The sequence below is a fragment of the Solanum dulcamara genome, chromosome 7 (assembly GCF_947179165.1).
Source record: "Solanum dulcamara chromosome 7, daSolDulc1.2, whole genome shotgun sequence".
NCBI lineage: Eukaryota > Viridiplantae > Streptophyta > Magnoliopsida > Solanales > Solanaceae > Solanum > Solanum dulcamara.
The window spans coordinates 17,092,009-17,108,951 of NC_077243.1; positions in this window are offsets into that span (position 1 = coordinate 17,092,009).

The window sequence follows — 16,943 nt, forward strand, 5'->3', positions numbered from 1 at the left end:
GAATCGTGAGAAGAATCGATCTAGTAGTACCCTGGAAACATAAGCAACACATATATATATAACAAGAAGAAAGGAAACACAAAGGAATGGCCGGGAGACGGTAACTCCCTCATTCCCATTTACATGATTAAGTAGACCAAATCTAGAGAGAGAATTGTGCACAACTCCCCCAAACTCTCTGCAGTTTTAGTAAAACATTATTTATTCACTGCAGATTTATTCCGAAACGACGTTCCACGACATACTTATATATATATATATTATATATCATCTTCATCGTGATTTATTTTCAGATATTAAGGAAATTAGAAAGGATGCCGACGCGGAAGGTTGGGCAGCAGTTGTTGAGGCAGCAGATCTGATACAGAGGCTTTCCATTACAGAAACTGCAGCTGACGCCGCAGTAATCTGTGCAGGAGTCACCATTCACTGCATAGGTTGGTGAAATTGCCAACATTAAAGTCATCATCAACACTACTATTGTAGCTTGCAATTTCATGGAACCCATTACTCTTCTTTTTTTTTTCTCTCTTTAATTTGGTGGATTAATTTTTTTTCTTTAGGTGTGTGCTCTTTATGCTGTGAAGGTCACGCAAATTTATAGACGGACCGAAGCTCAATACAATAAGTTTCAATGCACAAAAGAAGACTCTGAAAAGATCATTAGGCAAGCCCACGTGAAACAGCTTCTTAATTCGGGGTCATTTGGACTTTGCCTTTATCAATAATTGCCTCCATGTGAATAACATTTTTTCAGAAAATTATTGTGGTTGTCCACTTTACCCATTTTATATTAGTGGATTCTTTTTGTGTAAGGTCCATTTAAAGTAAGGAAATTCATCGGAGTTGTAGTGAAAGTGAGTCTTATAGGGCAATTATCACTGTTTATAGATCTGAACTTGGGTAATCTATCCATGACTATGATGAAGCTTGGGTGAAATTAAGTGGAGGTTGCCAACGGTCTGTTGCTGATTTTAAATCAAAAGAGTAATAAGACTTCGGTCTTTTAAGTCTTAGATACTGCAATAGACGTTTTTGGTTGAATGTATCATTAGTCTTAAGACTTGATCTAGAAAACTTCAAATCAAGAGGTCATACTCCGCCAACTACGTTTGGTTAAAGCTTTATCCCACCTTATTATTAGGTGTAGGTATTTCCAGCCACATTCATTAATGCAATGCAACTCTTGAACTTGAAGAACTGGCCTTGAAATAAGTATTTCGAAAAAGAAAGATTTTTCAGAAGCTGGCATTGCTAGGGCAAGTTGCCCACTATATTTTTTCTCTCCCTCTGGGATAAATTGCCAGATTTTGACAATAAAATGAGAAAAAACAGATACATACGTTTCTCTCATTTTCTGCTCTTCTCTCTTTCTCTTACTCTCTCCTCCTTCTTATTAAATTTCTAGGTTAGTTTATTTTATAATATTTCTTATATTTTTTCGTTAGAACTCCTTCCATTTTATTTTAGTTGTCAGGTATATTAAAAATAGTTGTCTCAAATTAATTATTAATTTAAACAATTAAGAAATAATTACTCATTTTTTCCAACTCTATTCTTAATAATTAAGTCATTTTGAAATATGAAATAAGTTATTATTACAATTCTACTTTATTACTACAGTTTTTTAAAAGGTCATTTTAAAGTTATAAGACTACTTCTAATTAAACTTTTGGTATTTCTTGCCTATCATTCAATACATAGCATATCAAATAATGATATTTAATGTATAAATTTAATAATCCATTAATAGAGACTAATTTCCATAATAATTGAAAAATATTTATGGTGGAGTTATACTCAAATTGCATCCTTTATTAATTTTTTTAAGAGTTGTGCAAGACCTTATCCTGATAACTAAAATGGAACGGAAGGAGTAATATTTAACAAGTTACATTTTTTATTTTATAAATATTTATGTTCATTAAGTACAAATTTAATTAGTATAAAAATTTATTTAAATAATAAAAATTAATTCATTTAAAAAATAAATCATGCAATTAAATGGTTAATTCATCCGCGGCGGACAGGGACCATTGGACCACAATGAGAACGCTCCGCTCCATTATTATTTCCTTAAGCCCTTAGATGAGTGGCACGTGCCCTTGAAATTACTTTCTTTCTTGTTTTAGTTGTTATATTGCGGTAATTAAATTGCATTAATTCGATATTTTAAAATAAATTATTATTTTAATTATCATTATTTTTTTTGAGATTCAAACTATATAAAATTTAACTAATATTTTAAGATATATTCTTTTATCATACTGATATAAAAAAATTACAACTTATAGTACTTTTCGTATAGTTTTTGAATATCTAATTTTTACTTTATAATATTGAGTTAAAATAATATAATTTAACTTAAAAAATTAATCAAATTGACTTTAACATGATAACTAAAATGAAACGGAGAAAATATCAAATTTAATTCAATATCAAAAATTAACTTATTTTTTTATATATATTTAAAATCATATAAATAATCCTTTCCCTTATATGGCATGCTAAAGCTCAATATTCATTTCTTTAACATGGACAATCACTATGCGCCGGATGAAAATGAGGTGGGTGAGGGTGGAAGTGTTAGGCTCTTCCAAAAAATTTGTGGACAATCAAAATAACAAATTGTTCGTCGGAGCACAGAATAGCTCATACTCAAAAGAATTAATCGATGTCTATCAGATTAAATAGGCGGAATCCATCGGTGATCCCCTAAAATTGGCATCAATTTTAGACATCTTAACTAGGCCTTGTTCATTTTAGACACCTCAAGTAAGACCTCGATATGTCATTTTGACACTTTGTGCTGACTTGGCACATTACGTGTGCTACACCCATTTTAAGCGCGTAAAAAGCGTTTTTTTTTTTAAAATATATATATATTTTTTGTTGTTCTTCTTCTTTTTTATTTTTTAGCTACCATTATAATATATTTCTGCCATCAACACCGTAGCTGCTACCTACCCCTCCTTTTTATACTCATCAACACCATATCTGACATTTCTCTGATTTCAACACCATAAATTTCCAATGAAGTTAGAACACATATATATTTAGCATGCTTCTAGTAGCTACATTTTGAGAAGAAATTTCTTTAAACTCATCCAAGTGTCGCCGTCATCATCAATACTTCCACCACTTCAATAACCATTTTCTTCACCTATTTTAGATCTAAAAACTATCACCATTATTTTCGTTTTTTTTTTCATTTTAAAACTCAATATCGTCATTATTACTACCTTGCTCGCCTAAAATAATGGTGAATACCACCACTCTTCTTCCTGCCTCCCTTTCTCATCCCAGAAACACATAAAGTTATGCCACAAAATATTTTGTTCTATAAAATAAATAGAATTTAATTTAAAACATGATCAAATCAAAAAAAAAAGAAGAGATGTTGAGGTTTGAAGAATGGCGGACATTGCTGGTCAAGGTTGGAGTGGGTGGGGTTGGAGAAGATGACGGAGGGTTGGGCGGTATTGGAGAGACTACTGATAGGGTGTGGGGTTAATAGAAGTTGTTAATTTATTTTTTTTAAAAAAATATTATTAGGATTAAAAAATGTCACGTGTCATCAAATTATTGGTCATTTTTTTCTATTCAAAAGTCATTATTTGATAATTATTTTTGATATATATATATGCCACGTATCTTTATTTAATTTGCTGTTTTTGACACGTCATTAATGAGTGCATTACATATACTTAATATATTTTGGTGATTGTAAAAAAAATGTTAAAATGACACATCAAAGCCTTACTTGAGGTGTCTTAAATGAACAAAACCTAGTTAAAATATTTAAGTAAAAATTAATGCCAACTTTAGAGGCCACCGATGAATTCCGCCAATTAAATAACTTGCGGATGTCAATGACCAAGAATAACAAATGGGAGCATGCGGTGCGTTAATGGTGGTGATGGAAAAAAATTGACTAACCAAAAATATAAAAAAATTTAAAAAAATCGTGAATTTTTGACGTGCATCACGTGTAACAGTGATATATGCCCGTTTTAATTCCTGAAATGAAACAACGAAAAAGATTCCCTTACTTTCGTTTGGCCACAAATATTTTGACAAATATATTTGATAAATATCTCAAATTTTTAAATATTAAAAAAAATTAGTATTTGAGCCAAGTTCTAGAATTTGGAATCTTTTTAAAATTTAAAAATAATCCCAATTTTTTTATATTTTATAAAACCACCAATCATTTATAGTTTTGGAGTAAATTTCAATCCTAGTTTGTTGTATAAAATTTATATAGTTATATACATATTTATATAATTTTTATCTGAGCTTGTTCTCCAAAGTCACTTTCAATTACAAATAGTAATAGTAGTTTCTCGTATAGAAATCAATGTTATTTTCCTTTTGTTTCTTCCTCATTTTCAGATTCATATAATTAATTGTGTTCATTGTCATGGCTTTTCACGAAACATGTTCATTATAAAATGATAATACAAATTTATAAGTATTTTTATTATTTTCAAAATTTGTGGGTATAAATCATTCCTTTTTTAAAAAGTCAAATATTTCCTCCAAAATCTATGGCCAAATATATGATGAAACTTCATCCAATATGACTCCCAAAAATATTTGAAAGTTTGTGACCAAACGCTAACTAATTAATTTTGTTTATTGAAAAAATATTTTCCACCTACAATTGACTAATACTGAGTACTTGTAATGACCTTGAAGGTCATTTTTGAAAATTTTCGTAAAAAGGTCATTTTACCCCTTTCGATAGTTTTTTCAAGTCATATTTGATTGATATTTTAGGTTGGTTACGTAACTTTCTTGAAAAGTTGAGATTTTTGGTAAATTTTGAGTTTTAGAGGTTTAGAATGATTCAAAAGTGGTATTTGAGGTCATTCAGAATTTCGAGTCTTGGAATGAAATTTTGTTGATTCCATCAATTTTGGAACGTTGAAATTGGTCTAGAAAAGTTGACGGAATCATGTCATATCGTGGATTTGAGGTGTTGAGTTGGAAATAGTTGAATTTTTGGCCATATGTTTGACTTTTGTCAATATTTTAGGATCGTATGCTTGGAATTGAATTTCGACGACTCCATTGAATTCAGAGGGTGATTTTAGGCCTAGGGAGAGTTCATGTGTATTTTTCGAAAGCTCTGGGTGTTTTGGTCTTTTGAGGCATAATATTGGTTTAGTTGTAATTTTTTGGTCTCCGGGTCAACGAGGCCTCAAAATCGAATTCTGATGGATCTAATGAGGTCAAAACATCGAGTTTAGTAGGGTTGAATGTACGGTTCGTCTATACGGGATCTCGAACAAATTCTAAGGGTCAATTCGAAGACTTTGAGACTTGGTGAAAGTTTGTTGGTTCTAGTGCCTTCGAAGGGGGTGTCGCATTACCGTCCTCCACTTTAGCGGAAATTCTTCGCAAAAGCGAAGGTGAGGCTTTGTGCATGCTTCGATAAAGCGAAGGGTGTGTTCCAAAAGCGACCTTCACTTAAGCGAACACCCTGTCGCTAAAGCGATCGAGATTTTTGCGGGCTTTGCTTAAGCGGACCTAGTGTCGCTTAAGCGACATCAGAGAAGGATTTTGATGAGGTTTAAGATGTTTTTCACCATTTTTGAGTTTGGAAAGCTTGGGTAGGCGATCTAAAGAGGGATTTCTCGTGGGATTTCATTGGGTAAATTATTTTGATCCTACTTCGTCATTTCCCAATGGTTAACTATTGATTTTAAAATGAATTTGGGAATTTCAATGGGTGAAAATGACTCTTTTTCAAGAACTTTGAGAATTTTTTAAAATAGTGATTGTGACTTGATTTGGGCTGGGTTTTTGAAACGGTTTTCACTACTAAGTTCCTAAGACTAAGAGGAACAATTTCATCCAAAATTTTTTGAATTTAAACCCCCGATTTTGAATTTGGATTTTGAGCCTTTGACCCATTTTTGGTCGAATTTCTCATTTTTGGTATCGTTGGGTTGAGTTTTTGATTGTGAAACAATATTTGAATAGATTGTAGCGATTCGGAGTATAATCAAAACGACAAGGCTCATGTGGATTTATTGATTGCACCTTGACTAAGGCAAGTGGACTCTTAAAACTCTGTGAATCTATTAGAATTCTCAAATATCCCATTGTATATGTGTTGGGGTGTAATGGGGATGAGGTTACAGGTTCAATTGTGATATGAACTAATCTAAAATTAATAGGTGGAGTTAATAAAAGACGATGTGTGATATTTTTGAGTATTGAATCTTACTTGCCGTAATCTACATATCTATGTGTATTTGATGAAATACTTGATAGTCTAATTGTGATTGCGATTTTTTTAAATTGATTATTCCTCATTACTTGTGTGAGCATGCTATTTGCATTGGGTTTGAAACACAGTGATTAGAGGTATATGATTGTGAGATCAAGGTCAATTCCGATCAGAGATATGATATTGCCAAGGTTATTTTTGGTGGGATTATATTGTCGAGGTCATTTTCGACAGAGGCATATTACCGAGGTCATTTTCAATGAGATTGTGGGATTGAGGTCATTTTCAGTCAGAGATTGTGAGACTGAGGTCATTGTTGGTCTAATTTTATATTGCCGAGGTCATTTTCTACGAGGTTGTGGGATCGAGGTCATTTTTGGTCAGAGATTATGAGACCGAGGTCATTTTCAATCAGAGTTTATTATGCCGAAGTCTTTGCTGATAATTGTACGCATGGATGATCATTGAGTCTGCATATACATATTCTATATATCTGTGTTTGATCGTTTGATTCCTATTTATGACTTGTGAGTATTTGTACGATATATCTTGTGATTTTGAGCTATGATCTGATCCTTATTGAACTGTTTAGTATGAACTGTTAGGTTATGCTGATTTCACTGCAAGTTGTAGTCTGGAGGTTTGGTTGGGTTGGAAAAGAAGTTCGTGATTCCTATTAGATTTACCTAGTTTTTCTAGTTAGCTTGCGGGGTACCGTGTTGTTTAGTACTCACCTTTTCATCTACACTTGCGTAGGTTCTGAGCCTGGACTTTGATCACCATTTCTTTCTGATCATTCAAGGCTTCTGGGAGTTTGAGAGAGGTAGTTATTGATATCCAGCGGACTCTCAAACTTTCTATATTTTTATGCTTTACTTTATTTGAGAGTTGAAGATATATTGAGACTTGTATTTTTAATTCAATTTTTTTATTTTAGCGGCTTGTGTATGTGACAATCAATATTTTGGGGTATTTAAGTTGAAAGACTTTCGATTTTATTTTATTATTTAATTGTTTAGACTGTTTCCGCTTATTTCTCCGTAAATATTGGGTTTTAGACTGACTTGTCCAATGGAAAATGACATGTGCCATCACGCCCGAATTCGGATTGTGACAGTACTCATGATTCCACAATACATAAACTTATTATACTAAAAGTGTGATTTTCTCTTTATAATATTTCTTTTTAATAAAAATTCATCATTGTTAAGATGGATTTTTTAACCAAGTAGAAATGGACTTCAATTTTGAACTTAATTAGTACATGGTGAAGTTACGTGTCACGATCTTGACCTGCAGCAATTGGCGCCCACACTAATTCTCCGGTGGGAGAATCATTAACCCTCCGATGGGAGAGCCATTACTACAGCCCAAATTAACAACTTTCACGGAAAAATAAATGGGTTAAAGATGTGAAAGTAGGTTTACTCTAGCAAACTATCAAGTCTAGGAAAGGGAATGCAATCCCAACAAGTCATAAAAAAATATTGTTTTAAAAAAAAATCAAGTCGTGAAAGAAGGACTAGAGTAGGAAGAGTCCACGACAGGCTGAAAGAATAGCTCACCCTTAGACTCTAGCAGCTAACGATCTTCTATGCGAGGTCTCTCCGCATCCGATTTAATATGCCCTGTACTCAACAAAGAAAGAGCAAGTGTAGTATTAGTACACAAAAACAACAGTGTACTGGTAGGATCACGCGGCTAGCCAATTGTGAGACATGAACAAGCAAAATACAACACAACAGACTTAACCAGTTATATATCAAAATCAGTACTCAACATTATCATAGTTCATTTAAAGGTCCTTTCATGAAACCTACAAAAACTCATTCATGTATCAGAACGTGACACCTAGTCTAAGATTTGTGTTGGAATGTAACATTCGATTCAAATATGTGTCAGAGCGTGAGACATGATCCAACACCGATTCAGCATACAAGTCAACCACAACCATAATAATAAATCCAACTATCTTGCTACCAAGAATGGGTTCCTTACAAATCATGGTCAAACAATAGTCATTTCACGTAGATCATTTTATTCTTCTCTATTCATATACACATATGCATACAGTGGAGTAATTTAAAAAGTAAATGAATCACATATAGGAAGACAAATCATCACCTACCTTGAAAGCAAGCTTGACTACTCTAAAGTGCAGGAGCTTTTTCTTTCCGATTTCGTGCAGCTTGTTCTTGGTCTAAAAACAGTAATAACATATAAAGGATCAATACAAGGACCTAATATACATGAATTATAACATAATTCCCCTCCTAGGCCAAACCCATGATCCTAATCTCCATTATACGGTTATTTCCACTATTAGTTTCAGTCCAAAACCCTTCCCCAATGATCACCAACCTTAGTTTCTAGGTTCTAGGGATCAAAATATGAATTAAGGGAGTGATTTACTTGCCTTTTAGCACAAAATATGGTGGAAATCAGCAATAATTCACCCTAGGTCGATTATGGTCTCTTAATAATGAAGTGGGATGATTAAAAACCGTTCTGGGACTTTTTTCCAACTTTAAGTCACATTGTCCCGCCACAGCGAAACCGTCCCGCTTTGGTTGCCCCGCCCTGGCTGGATTATTCCCGCTCTGGTGGGATATGCGGAGACAGTGAGCTCGTAAAGAGTCTCCAAGTCTCCATATCACAACATACCCTCACCCTAAGATGCCTTAAAATATACCTTCCACGCCAAATCCAATTCCGGGAGTTTTATTCGTCCGAATGGGATTCCATAAAGCCGTATAGCTCCATATCGTCTTGGCTATCTGCTAACCCAATCAAACTAAAGATTCATTCCCCCATCCAAATCCAAATCACCTTAGACTTCCCCTGGCTCAAAATTTGTCCAAGTCTAGCCTAGACTCAATTTTTCCCAAAATTACTACCCAAGCTTTTTAGGCTCCAATTCCTTTTCTATTGGCTTATCCGTAATGACAGAAGCAGGTCGTTACATTACGATAACCAAAATAATTATAAATTTAATTTTATAAAAAATATTGATCCTTTTTAGCTTTCTCTGTTACCATTATTTTGGTATGTATGATTAGCTTGGGAAAAACACCAAATTTTCAAAAAGGATAAGCAAATCGATTTAAAAGTAATTAAAAGTTAGACATAAATTAGCTGGAGAAAATGAACAGGAGCATTATTTTATAAAATATTATGAGTATTGGATCATATTTACATTATTGACAAAATATTATGAGTATATTGATCATATTCACTTTTATAAACTAAGGAATTAATGACGGATAAAATTTCATAGTTAAATAATAAAAAATTTATTTTAATCTCAATTAATTACTAATTAGCAATGAATTGTAAGAAAAAATTAATTAACTAAGAGCTTTTTAGTGACGAATTAACTTGAGAATTACGTACAAATTCTATAGCTAATTTCATTGGCTGCTTATAGCAACTGTCTTCTTAACTTTCTGATAGATACTGACTGACATACTGTACTACTTAGTAACTCTTTGTATCTCAATGTTGGAAATAATGTCTTCCTTGTATCTTTTGCTTAATTCAATATACGTTTATCTTTCTTATATATGAAAAAACTCTCTGATAAAGTGACTGACTGTGACGCAAATTATATGCCAAGCAATGGAAATTGAATATTTCCGTTATGTTTTTTCTACGGGTTTAGTCTCTCTCTCTCTTTTTTTTTAAAACTATATATCTATTTTTTTTTATAACAAAGTTGTTTGTCTAAATATTTTTTTATTGCTATGATGAAATGTTATTATTAAAATATATAATATAACAGAAAATAAAAACTGTAAAAAAAAAACCCACATACAGTAAAATATTGTTACAACTTACAAAGAATCACTCTTTATAGCAAAAACCTGAAGTTCCTATAACTTGTAAGTTTGTTAAATGTCTCATTTTAGTATTAATAATTGATCAGATTCAACTGATTGAAGTAGTCTTAATTACAATTATTTCATATATTTGTTCTCAAGAAAATTGGCAATTCCACAATTATGGCTGCATTCAGTGTAACCTGTTATTATAGAGAAATCTGCATTTTAATAGGTTTGTTTAAATTTCACGCGCTAACATGCAATATTAGGTTTTTTAATAACAGTGTTTATCATTTTTAAAAATATATTCTTGAATTGAATATTATAAATTTCAAAAAATAACTTTCTTACTAACACACAAATTATATATGCCGAAAAATTTAATTTTTGGAGGGTAATTCTTTTTTACTATTTTATTTTTATTTTTGATCTAACAATACAAATTCAATTAGAAAAGATCGACCAGACTAAATTCAAAATCAAAATTTGCAATTTTTTACTTTTTTATTCTACTTTTTATCGAATAAATATAAATTCAATTAAAAAGAATCTATCTAACCTAATCTGACCAAAATCTATATGCCAAAATTGAAATACTAAAAGTATGAATGAATTTGAAAAAAATTATTACTTGATCCAAGTAATAGTAACTATTAGTTCATAAAAATTCATTTTTTTCGATTCTTCAATACAAAAAGAGCTCCTTCCAGCTATACTCTAGTTGGACAGTCTTAGTTCAGTTTGAGAAGTCAAGGAGGCACGAAGAGCAACAATATGTAACACTCTTCTCTCTCTTTCTAAATATGTATACGCACACACATATATATATGAAAACATTTTAAGTTAAAATTCAGTTTACTAGATTATTCATTAAAAGTCGAGTGATTGTTTGCCCTTTAACAAAATAATATTACTTCAAAATATTTTTTCTTATTCCAACCTTTCGTATTTCTTAGTGTAAATCAAATTATATATGTATGAACTGATTTTATTTTCTTATTCCCCACTAGGTACTTACATTAAAGTATGTAGATGATATTGATTTTAAAAAGGAACTGAATTGTAATGGCTTAATCAGGTGAAACTTTGGAGTCTCAAATCAAAAATAATAATATAACATACCATTATTCTTTTACGATGAGGATAGAATACAATTTTATATTTTACTAGCAAATATGATTGATGTAATACACGATATGCTCCTTATACAACAAAACTCTAACAAGAATATGTGTTCTGGTCGAGTTGCGGATGCATTGGTCAAATAGAGCATCCACTATTAAATCCATAATTTATTTACCTTGAGTTTAAATAAAATCGATATAGTAAATGTTGGATCCATTCCTGTCCAAGGCAAGCGTCCAGGATATAATAATAATGTACATTGTCAATTGCAACACAAGTATATATGGTCTGATCATTTTTTTGGGAATATGTACGTTACTGTTATAGTTTATATATATATATATATATATATATATATATATATATTAGTATATATATATTAGTAATTAGGTTGAACAAGGAGAAAATGGGGAATACAAAGACGTAACTCCGATCCTCTCAATATATATTCCCATTAACATACATAATAGGAGCGAAGTCTAGAGACTTGTATTAACGGCAAGTTTATTCTAATTTGGACATACTTATAATATTGTTTATCGTGATTCATTTTCAGATGTCACTAATGGATAAATTAATTAGGTGAATTCGTATCTTGATTCGGCACTTGCTTCCTTTATTCGATTGGTACATTGATAGTAGATTTTTTTTCTTCTACATTTCATTAAGCCTTTGTTAATTTTTGTAGATTCAAATTTTTGCTACGTTCCATTAAACCTCTACTGGTTAACAAACGAGCACTTGCAGAAAAAAAATCAATATCATTTGTTTTTAACGTTTAATCTCATAATCAAACATGTTTTCTTTGGTGACACTTTATTAAGAAATTTCTATCGAAGAAAAAGAACAATCAAATGAAAGTACATCAAAGTGAACAAGAAAACAACCTATTGTGGCATGCAGTATTACTGAATCTTAAATCCAAATCCACAAAGATAATCGGCCCTATGGTCATTTGACAATTTATCAGCTACATCGAAGTAGAACACATATTTATTTTTTTAATTATCCAACACTTCCAAATTATTTGTAAAAGTAAGAGTTAATATTTCAAAAGTTCACTCACTTATGAGTATTTATTGTGCATTAGAATTTAAGTGATCCTTTAGCACCCATAGCTAAGTCCGTGCTCAGAAATCAGCACATGGTACGAAGGAAAAATGATGTGCTAGAAAATATTTTCTTCGAAAATAGGTGGGTCTCTTACTTACTTTCCGTTTATCTTTACTTGTTTATTGTATTAAAAATAAATGTCCAACAATACTTGCTCAATTTATGAAATCAAGAGATAATTTTAACTTAGTTCCTAATTTACCCTTATTATTAATTAGTAGTCATATCCTTAATACATTTTCAAGACATTGTATTTATTATATTCAAAGAATGATATAGTAAAATTAGCCTTCTATTTATAGTTTTTTAAAAGTTGTGCAAAGTCAATAGTGGACAAATATTATTTGACGAATGAATTATTTTTTAGTGTTTGACAAGTAAACAAGAAAATTTTATCTCAAGAACATTTATATTTTATCTAGCAAATGCATGACAAGTTTAAGTGCAATCAATTTAACTCAAAAAATAAACTCACATTTTGCAACTGAATTTTGAAACAGTTCTATATTGTCTAATTTCAATTTTGAAATATATGTGAAGTCGTGATTATCATCAATTTTAGGAACTCTTCAACATAAGTTCAAGATTCTAGTGCACCGGTTGTGTTACTAAGCCAGCCCTTTTGAGAATTGAAAGAAATTTGGGTTGATTTCAATGTTTTTTTTTCTGAATTGTGTTGTTATGTGATACATTTATAATTAAGAATATCATATTTCTTGGTGCAAGATAGTCAAAACGCGTAGTCAACAAAACCCGTTTTGAACGCGTAGTCAAAAAAGGAACAAAACGCGTTTTGAATGCATAGTCAAAAAAGGAGGTTCAATACGCGGATTTTACGCGTTTCTAGTTTCCTATAAATAGAAGACCTCTTGCCCTCATTTAGATCATCCCAGAAAGAGAGAGTAAGAATACAAAGAGAGTTATACACCAAGATAAATATTGTAGTCTTGAGTGTCCTCTTTAGTAGTTGTTCCTTTTACAAGAGAGAAGTATTAATTATTGTTTTCTCCTTGTATTTGAGAGCTGTGTACTCCATATTTTAATAGTGAGATCCTTCTACCCCGTGGTTTTTCCCCTCTATCAGTTAGAGAAGTTTCCACGTAAAATTCTCGTGTCCAATTTATTTTTATCATATCAAACTTTAGTTGTGGTGCTTCCTCCCCCCAACAGTGGTATCAGAGCTCTCGGTTATTTTGTCTGTTTTATGCGAAAATACTATTCGTGAATAGTAAAATTCACGTGAATAGTACTATTCACGTGAATAGTACTATTCACGTGAATAGTAATTTTGTTGACGATACAGTTTGTCACGATTGTTCGCAAAAATATTCAGAAATGATCTAGAAGGGTGCGAAGCAAATAACAATGTCGAGTACAACAAAGTTTGATGTTGAAAAATTCAATGGGACTAATCTCTCATTGTGGAAAATAAAAATAAAAGCGATATTGAGAAAAGACAATTGCTTAGCTGCAATTGAAGGCAGGCCCACATACTTTGTTGATGACAGCAAGTGGAACGATATAGACAGCAACGCAGATGCTGATCTACACTTGGCACTGGCTGATCAAGTGTTGTCTAGTGTGGCGGAAAAACTGACGGCGAAGGAAATATGGGATACTTTTACAGGGTTGTATGAGGCCAAGTCTTTTCATAATAAAATTTTCTTAAAAAGAAGATTGTATATTCTTCGAATGACAGAGTCCATGTTTGGTTACTGAACACATCAATACTTTAAATACTTTATTTTTGCAACTTACAACAATGGGTTGAAAAATAGAGGGGACTAAACGTGCGGAGCTTCTACTTCAAAATCTGCCTGACTCATATGATCAACTCATCATCAACCTGACGAACAATGCAGAAAGTCTAGTTTTCGATGAAATTGCAGTCGCTGTCTTGGAAGAAGAAAATCGACGCAAAAACAAGAAAGACAGACAATCAAGTTCGCAGCAAGCTGAAGCTTTTATGATGATGAGAGGAAGACCAACGGAACATGGCCCCAGTGGGAGTCACAATCATGACAGATCTCAATCAAAAAGTAAGAAGAATATCAAGTGCTACAACTGTGGCAAGAAAGGGCACTTCAAAAAAGATTGTCGGTTCAAGAAAGATTGTCGGTTTAAGAAGAAGAGTGAACACCCTGAGCCATCAAATGCTCAAGGGAGTGTTGCATGTACCTCGAATGATGGCGATATTTTATGTAGTGAGGCAATATCAAATAATGAAGGCAGAAAACGTTTCGCTGATGTCTGGATCATGGATACAAGAGCAACATGGCACATGACTTTCAGGAGAGAATGGTTCCATCAATATAATCCTATCTCAGGAGGGTTTGTGTTCATGGGAAACGATCATGCTTTGGATGTTATTGGTATTGGGTCCATCAAAATAAAGATGTATGATGGCACGGTTCACACCATCCAGAAGGTACGACATGTAAAAGACTTGAAGAAGAATCTATTGTCTTTAGGACAACTAGATGATAATGGATGTTCATATAAGACTCATGGTGGAGTCATGAGAATATCCAAAGGAGCGCTTGTAGTGATGAAAGAGGAAAAACTTGCTACAAACCTGTGACGACCCCCTTCTCAGGGCTCACATATTCAGGTATTGTCTATGCCAGGGTCAGCCAGTTCGCACCTTCATCCCTCTTCACGCTGCAGCGCTACGGGGTATCGAACCTGGAACCTCTGGCTCCTTTACATCCACCTTAAGGGGATCGCCTTTCAGAGATTTCATCGAGTACCGTATGCATCAGCAGTGGAAAGTTTAATGTTCGTCATGGTATGTATAAGACCTGACATTGCATAAGCAGTGAGAGCGATCAGTCGATACATGGCTAATCCTGGTAGAGAGCATTGGAATACTGTTAAGAGGATCCTAAGATACATCAAGGGTACCTCAGATGTTGCAATGTGTTATGGAGGATCAGACTTTACTGTTAAAGGTTATGTTGATTGAGATTATGCAGGTGATCTTGATAAAAGTAAGTCCACCACAAGTTATGTGTTTAATCTTGCTGGAGGAGTTGTAAGCTGGGTTTCAAAACTGCAATCTATCGTGGCTATATCTACGACGGAAGCAGAATATGTAGCAGCTACACAAGCTAGCAAAGAGGTAATATGGATGCAGATCTTACTAGAGGAGCTCGGGCACAAACAAGAGAAGGTTGCTGTCACGCCCCGGGAGGGTACCCTAGATGTGGCCGACACTCAAAAATTATTTCTGGCTTCCAAGCGAACCACTTGACCTGATCACACATCCGTTCATTCAATCAATCAGTGGAAGGCTTAAAAATAAGGAAATAATTTAGTGGGCAACTCAAATCACAAATCTAACTCAATGAAGAAAGGCCATGGGCCAACAAATCGATCTTTAATCTATGTCATTAAAAGAGTTTGACGAGAATAATTCAAAAAAATAAAATACTCAATTGACCTATCACTATCTAGTCTATCAAGCCTCTATCACTACTATCTAATTGGTACCAATGACAGGTTCATGGCTACTTCAAATCAGAATGAAAAGACTAACTCGACGCAAGAATAACTTAAGTGGTATCCTTCGAATGTAGTGGAGGACTTACCAATAAGCTGAGTGCGAACAGATCCTCAACAGTGCGCCTATTGATGATCTCTTAAACCTGTCTCTATATCATGAAATGATGCAGGTCCAAATGGACGTCAGTACATGGAATGTACGAGTATGTAATATGGCAAAATGAAACAATACCGATTCAAATGTCTCAAGTCATAAAGATAAGAGTTACTCAATCAAGGTGTCATAATTCTAACGTAAGAGCACAGTTTAGACAGAGATCAATCATATACAATCCAATCCAACCATATACAATCCGATCCAATCCAATCATATACAATCTGATCTAATCCAACCATATACAATCCGATCCAATTCAATCATATACAATCCGATCCAATCCAATCATATACAATCCGATCCAATCCAATCATATACAATCCGATCCAATCCAATCACATATAATCTAATCCAATCATGTACAATCAAATTCAATCTAATCATTTACAATTCGATCACATACCATCCGATCCAATCCAATCATATTCAATCCAATCCAATCTTGTACAATCCAATTCAATCCTATCCAATCGTTTACAATCCAATCACATACCATCCAATCCAATCATGTACAATCAACTCAATAATAAAGTCAAAGGACTCAATTCAATAGATATGCAAATTAGAATTTAGCAATGTTTTACAATTCAACTCAATCAGATACAATCTCAATCAAACCAATCATATCAAGCACAATCCACTCAATTGGGAGTTTCTCTAACCGACAACCATCATCATATGAGCAAGTGATAGTACAACAAGCCGACGTTGTTTCCATGTGCACTCATACCATGCCAGGGTAAGAACGAATCAACAATCATGGATCCGTAACCAATCAAGTCCTATTATGTCAGGACAGTAATTTAGGAAACATCCGACTTTAACGGTCTAATCCTTTTCTACGTTTGGCGACATAGTTATTGGTTCGAGTATGGACTATACTCTTACCCAATTCGGTGCTCAATACTCCTCCCAAGACTCAATATGCTCATATCTATCAAGTGAGTAAAATACTCAAAATACTCATTTAGTCTCTTAGAAC